Source organism: Lathyrus oleraceus, chromosome 1, assembly GCF_024323335.1.
Source record: "Lathyrus oleraceus cultivar Zhongwan6 chromosome 1, CAAS_Psat_ZW6_1.0, whole genome shotgun sequence".
NCBI classification, from domain to species: domain Eukaryota; kingdom Viridiplantae; phylum Streptophyta; class Magnoliopsida; order Fabales; family Fabaceae; genus Lathyrus; species Lathyrus oleraceus.
Window position 1 is genome coordinate 443678110 of NC_066579.1, and position 7713 is coordinate 443685822.

General features: G+C 36.0%; 1 long non-coding RNA gene across 1 annotated transcript; it reads left to right on the top strand.

The window, feature by feature from the left end:
• Positions 1 to 2749: 2749 nt before the first annotated feature.
• LOC127115899 (uncharacterized) lies at positions 2750 to 3899 on the top strand. Its single transcript, XR_007800916.1, has 3 exons — positions 2750 to 2811; positions 3489 to 3711; positions 3876 to 3899. It is a non-coding gene; the product is annotated as an uncharacterized LOC127115899 (long non-coding RNA).
• The last annotated feature ends 3814 nt before the right edge of the window (positions 3900 to 7713 follow it).

Sequence of the window (7713 nt, forward strand, 5' to 3'; positions counted from 1 at the left end):
ATCCATAGTGGTTTCAGGTCGAAGAGTGGTATACACTATTATCACCATGAGAATAACTTATGACACTTTGCATAACTTTCTATATAGTATTCTCATAGCGGGTCAATCCGGTATAAATATTACTCCTAATATTCATATCTATGTTTAAGACTTGATAACTCTTTATCCATGATCCATGAGATGTGATCATCAATCTACAAACATAATAGTCTTAATGCTTTAATGTTATCCCACTTCACATTAAAGCTCGACTACGGATACTTTAAGAATAGTGCCCTTATGTTTAATGTGTTCTCATGATTAAGTCACAATTAATACATTAAACGGACTATCTATTCTAGAGACTTTATTAATTAACCATAATAAAGAAAATGCCTTTTATTATTAATAAATAATTCGATACAAGTACCAAAAGTATTGGCCTCTAGGGCTTACACCAACAATCTCCCACTAGCACTAGAGCCAATCTGGCATACCCCGTATGCCCATTGATCTAGTATGGCCATCATGCTTCTGCTGCGCAAGAGGCTTTGTCAGTGGGTCAGCTATATTGTCAAGTGTAGGTACTTTACATATTTTCACATCTCCTCTATCTATTATCTCTCGAATGAGATGATAACGCCTAAGTATGTGTTTGGATCGTTGGTGAGATCTAGGCTCCTTAGCTTGTGCGATAGCACCATTGTTATCACAATAGAGACCAATGGGATCCACAATGCTAGGGACTATGCCAAGTTCACTAATGAACTTCCTGATCCAAACAGCTTCCTTTGCTGCACTTGAGGCAGCAATATACTCGGCCTCGGTCGTAGAATCAACAACTGTATCTTGCTTTGAACTTTTCCAGCTCACAGCGCCACCGTTCATGCAAAACACATAACCAGATTGCGATCTAAAGTCATCCTTATCTGTCTGGAAGCTAGCATCAGTGTAACCAATTACAGCCAACTCTTCCTGACCTCCATATATCAAGAATGATTCCTTAGTCCTTCTTAAGTACTTAAGAATATTCTTAACAGCTACCCAATGGGCATTACCAGGATCAGATTGGTACCTACTTGTTGCACTTAAAGCATATGAGACATCTAGTCGAGTACATAACATGGCATACATGATAGATCCTATTGCAGATGCATATGGAGTCTCATTCATGTGTTCCCTTTCTTCCTTAGTTGAAGGGGATTGTGTTTTTGACAGACACAGGCCATGTTGCATAGGTATGAATCCTTTCTTGGAATCATGCATATGAAAGCGTCTCAACACTTTGTCTATGTATGTACTCTGACTTAGGCCAAGCAGTTTTTGTGATCTATCTCTATAGATTCTGATTCCTAATATATAGGCTGCTTCACCTAGGTCCTTCATAGAAAAGCATTTCCCCAACCAAGTCTTTACTTGTTGCAGGGTAGGGATATCGTTTCCAATGAGTAATATGTCATCTACATATAACACCAGGAACACGATCATGCTCCCACTAACCTTCTTGTAGACACAAGGCTCATCTTCGTTCTTGATGAATCCATATTGTTTTACCGTTTCATCAAATCGAAGATTCCAGCTTCTGGAAGCTTGCTTCAATCCATAGATTGATCTTTGTAGCTTACATATCTTATGGGCTTCTTCTGGTATGTCAAATCCTTCAGGCTGTGTCATGTACACATCCTCAAGAAGATTCCCGTTAAGGAAAGCAGTTTTGACATCCATCTGCCATATTTCGTAATCATGATATGCAGCAATAGCAAGTAAAATCCGAACAGATTTAAGCATTGCAACTGGTGAAAAGGTTTCATCATAGTCAACCCCATGAATTTGTTTATATCCTTTTGCAACCAGTCTTGCTTTATAGGTATGTACCTTACCATCCATGTCAGTCTTCTTTTTGAAGACCCACTTGCATCCTATAGGATTAACTCCTACAGGAGGCTCTACCAAGTTCCAAACTTGGTTAGTGTACATGGAATCTATTTCGGATTTCATGGCCTCTAGCCACTTCTCAGACTCGGGACCAGTTATGGCCTCTTGGTAGGTCACAGGCTCATCTTGATCCATGAGTAATACATCACCTTGATCTGTTATGAGATATCCATATCTCTCAGGTAGGTGACGTATCCTGCCTGACCTACGCTGGTCTTGTTCTACTTGAGCAGGTTGCTCTTCCACAACCCTTTGTGTTTCCTGCTCTAATCACTACGCCAAAAAGTGCTTTTGGCAGCACCAAAAAGAAAGCGCTTTTTAAAAAAAGCGCTGTAATAGCTTGAAAAAAAATTCGCCTATGTAAAGAAAGCGCTTTTAAGGTAAAATCGCTCTTACAGGTCTCCACTTGTGAAAGCGCTTTTAAGGTAAAAGCGCTCTTATAGGTCTCAGTCTCACATCTATGAGTTTCACACTTATGAAAGCGCTTTTAAGGTAAAAGCGCTCTTATAGGTCTCATGGGTTTCACACTTATGAAAGCGCTTTTAAGGTAAAAGCGCTCTTATAGGTCTCAGTCTCACATCTATGAGTTTCACACTTATGAAAGCGCTTTTAAGGTAAAAGCGCTCTTATAGGTCTCATGGGTTTCACACTTATGAAAGCGCTTTCATGGTAAAAGCGCTCTCATAGGTCATTTATAAAAATTATAATAAATCTAATATTACAAAATCCCTGACTTTCAGAAATCCCTCTTTCACTCTCTCTCGTTCGAAGCTCTCGCTGCCCTGGAAAAAATTCCACAGAGTACCTGGAAATCTCAACGATAAACATTGCAAATTTGAAAGAGACTGCATTCGAAAGAGAAGGATTCAATACCTGGAAATCTCATTGCGTTTTAAGGTTAGGTTTTCGTGTCTTTCTGTTTTGCCCTAGAAGTCAAAGAATAGGTGGTCGATTTTGGTTTGAATGGACTTGCATTGCTACATTATGGGTTATTTATTTGTCAGTATCGATTATTAGAGTTTGTGACTATGTTTGCTTAATATTCTGTAACTTACCGAAAGTTTCATCTTGTTCTGATATAAATGATATTCTGTAACTTGCATCGCCATTGACTTAGAAATAATGTTGGGAGTTCTAATAGAATCAGTGCCTTTTCAACATTTGTTTAAATTTGCTGAGAAAGTAGGAAGGAATGAACTGATATGTTTGCACCATTGTATCCTCATATTCTAACTATTACTGAAATTTCAGAAAGTGATTTTGATGTTAAATGTTGGATACTCAAATGGAATAACTTTGTCTGCTACAGTGATATATGTGATATGGTTTCAAGAACTTAGAGCAATGTCTCATATTTTGGCAATCCTATTACATGTTGGTTTGAATGAACAGTTAAACTTCAAAATGTACATTCATATTTTGGCATAACTTTGTCTGCTACAGTCATATTTTGGCAATCCTATTTAATGTTGTAAAATGATGTTTTAATATTATGTGAATTTTTAAGATGGTCACTGTAGTGTAAAATGAACCCTGATGGACTATATGTACATTTTTCATGTGCTTGTCTGCAGGTTGTTGAGTATCGTGGTGAGCAAATAGGAGGTCTTGAGGATCTGAGGGAACCATATATGTTGTTTTCTTCCTTTATAGATAAATTCTTGCTTAGCTTTTATTACATGGTTTGCGTCTAATTGAAAACTTCACGTCTTTGCCCATTTCAGGTTCTTACAAAATCGGTACTGCGTCTGAATCTGTTAATGCAGCTTACATATTTTCTAGAAAAGATCTTTCTCGGTATGTCTTTCAGCTTAGATATTATACAAACCCAAAGCATGTGTTTAATCATTTAGTATCTAGAATGAATCATTATGTTCAATTATTCATGTTAAGCTAATGAATCAAGTTACCAAAATATGTTAGTTATGTATGTTGCTTTATTATTTGACCTTGATATGCAGGCCTGCTATACAGATTCCCTGCGCAAGCAAAACTGTTGTAGCTGTCCGGTTCTGTCCTATATTTTTTAATCTCAAAGCGACAAACTCAGGTACTTGTGCACTTAGTATAATTCTGTTTACAACCAGTAACTATGTACAACCAGTTATATGTGGTACTGTTCCAATTAAACTGCCTGTGTGGGATGTATTCCGTCTTAAATCTATATGACCTCTTACTAGTAAAGATCATGAGTGGTGGCCTAGAGGTTCAAAGTGATTGGTCTGAGCTAATTAGACAGTTTTATATTATTTAGCTCTAGTTATGCATTAGGAAGCAGTTATGATATTTGGAACTGTGTTTTGGTCGCAACAAGCTCTTGAGTTCTTGGAAAGGAGACAGACAAAAGACTCAAAATAGTGGGACTTAGACGAGTTTCACCCAATAAAAGAGTGTTAGAGTTGGTATTGTTAGCACTCCTTTTATTAATATTAGTCCACGTAGTTTAACTATTGATATACCGGTTCGTCCATTGACACACTAACCTTATATCCCCATCGAGTTGATAATTTAATAAAATTGATAATGTGAATTGAATTTCTTGGTTCTTGAATTTCTTGGTTCTTACTTGTGAATTGAATTTCTTGAATGATCGATTACTTGGTTCTTGAATTGTTCATGTGCATCATATAAGTTTCTTGAATTGTTTTATACGTTATGACTTATCCTTGATGTTGTTTTATATGTACATCGCTCATTCCCTGTGTTTCCGTGAGTTTGACCTTCTCGACGTTGCTGTTCGGTAAATCCGAGGTAAATTTCTTCCTCAAATTACTGGTACACTGTGATAATTATAGCCTATGTCATTCAAGAAAATTTAATTATAGCCTATGTCATTTTATATTATTCAATATATATATGGATTATTGATTATGGATTTTTATATTTTTCATTTCATTTTTATATTTTTTCTTTATTACAGGTTAAATGGCTAGTGATCAAGAAAACTCACAAGATGCAAATGCTCCTGATGATACTTCAGAAAAAGAAATTACACGAGGCATCACTATTATGAAGAGTATCATTCGTGATAGAGATAAAGCAGTAACATATAATGTAAATTGGAATGCTGATAACCAACTAATTGGGTCTAATGCTGCAAAGTTGGCAAGCTACATTGGTACACTTGTTCGTATGCACATTCCAATCACTGCTACAAGATGGAGTAATAAAGAGTTGGGTAGCGTTAAAGATAAGATTTGGACTGAGATACTGGTACAATATATGATTGTTTATATTTTCTTTATATTGACGATAATGTGTTTAAATTACTTATACTAACACACTCTATTCCAATATTTTTTCGTAGAGGTCTTTTAACATTGAAGATACAACTATCCGAAAAAAGTATATACTTCAATTGGCCGGAAAAAGACACAGAGGGTGGAGAACGTTTTTAACAAACAAGTATCTTAAGGACAAAGAATTTTTTTTTGTTGAATATGATCCGGAATATCCAGTGAAGTATGCGATCTTCATTACAGAAGAAGAATGGGTTGCTTTTGTAGCCCAAAGAAGAGACGAAAATTTCAAGAAAGTGAGTGCCACAAATCGCGAGAGAGCGTCAAATCCCACGTATGCATACAAAAAAGGGCGTTTGGGATATGCACGCTTAGAGGAAAAAATTGTAAGTATACAAAAATGCTACGATCTTATTAATTGTCTCAATGTGTTATAATTGATTATCTTATTATTTGTGTCAATGCGTAGTTAGACGAGACGAAAAGTGACGCAACATCACTTCCGCCACATGTTTTGTGGAAAGAAGCTCGTGTGGGAAAGGATGGAACTGTTAGGGATGACGTTCAACATATTTATGATGAATGTGTAAGTAGAACATTGTGTCTTTAATTAAATCAAAAGTTTAATAATATATAATTAATTTTTTTATCTCCACTAATAATTTCCGATATGTAAATGAATTTCAGGAGACCCTATCTCAATCGATAAGCACAGCTGAGGACCAGGAGAACAGGAGCGTACTTAGTAGAGCACTAAATGTTCCTGAGTATCCCGGTCGGGTGAGGGGTAAAGGGCATGGTTGTACTCCAACTTCCTTGTATAAGAATCCAAGGAGAAGAAATCCTAGCAATCAAGAAGTGATGGAGACGTTGCAGGCATTACAAGCGCAAGTTCTTCAATTGCAAAAGGATAATGAGAGATATAGGTGTATGGAAAAGTGCAGTTCACAGTTGAAAGAAACTAGTGAGAAAGCCAGTATCAATTGTCAAAATAAATTTCCCGAGGTAATTATATATGTTATTTTGAAATTAAAATAGCACATTTATGTTAATTGAAATATATACACATTAAAAGTAACATATTTATTATTGGTTTAGGGCATTTCATCTTGTCAGCTATACTTATCGTCACCGACTTATCGCCTAGTTGGCAAGGGAAAAGTGCACAACACTTCGGGAGATTTACTTCACCATAGACCGCTCCCGGATGGACACCTTAAAGTATCGGTTGATGTTGTATTAGATAAGAATGCGTTGCTACCGATACCTGACATTGTTTCAGAGACAACATTGCTGCGAGATGCAATAGGATCATTTGTTGCATGGCCCTTGGATCTCATTTTCATTGATGATGAGGTATGTTGAATTCAAAAACCACTATGAATCTTTTAGTATTCAAATGTCAATTCTGAACCGTTAAGTTAATTTTTTTACATGGTAATTTTAGACGCCTACAAAACCCGCATCTAATGATAAAGGGATTTTGCGGCACAACGAGTCTGTTGCATCACAAAAAGAGGTATATTGAAAGTGTTAATTATATGATCCGAATCAAAAAATGCATGATTTTATAATTTACCTATGTTATATGATTTATAGGTATTTGCTCAAGGGTCACAACAACTGAGCCAGAAAATTGGTAGTCGACAGAAAAACAAAAGGGATCTTCCAGTGACTTCTTTGCCAAAAAAAGGTGCTTTTGTGCCTCGATACCAGATATCTCTTGAAACACTTGTTGACTCATCAGATATGGCAACAGCTGGTGCTATTCGCTTACTGGATATGGAGGAAGATATCTTTGGTTATTCATGCACTGAAACAATCGGAAAAGAAGATCTGGAACATATTTTTCGGCATCAAGAATTAGGCGTCGGTGTTATACACACATACATCCGGTAATCCGATCTATATATTATTTAATTACTTGAACAATTTATTTACACATTTCAATAAAAATAGTCTAATGTTTATTATGTTTTTATTGAAGGTTCTTGTATGACAATTTCATGCGCGGGAATGATCAATTGTCAAACAGATTCCGTTTCGTGTCTTCCTCCCTGGTCAACAAAGCATTAATTTGTAGGGAACCGGATTCATGTAGAGAGTACTTAGTCAAGAGATTCATGGCCAGCAGTACAAACAACTTGTATCTTTGGCCGTATAATTCAGGGTTAGATTTTAATTCTAAGTTTATTCTAATCTTTAATTGTTTCTTTTACGTAAAAAATTTCCATATAAACTTTTGTTTTAATTTATAGGTGTCACTGGTTGTTGCTTGCTATTGATCCTTTAAAAGAAGTGGTATATTTTCTGAATTCGATAGATGGTGAATGGACAAATTATCCGGATATGAAGCAATTAGTTGATACGTAAGTGAGACTGTTCTAAATATTCGTGTATATTTATGTGAGATTGTTCTAAATATATGTTTTTATTTTGTTAGATCAATAAAAGTGTTCCGATCTCAAAGACAAGCTCGAGTACCACGTACTAAATCCAGCAACATTACGTGGATAAAAGTGCAGGTACTTTAATTTTCACAATTTTGCTTATAATAGTG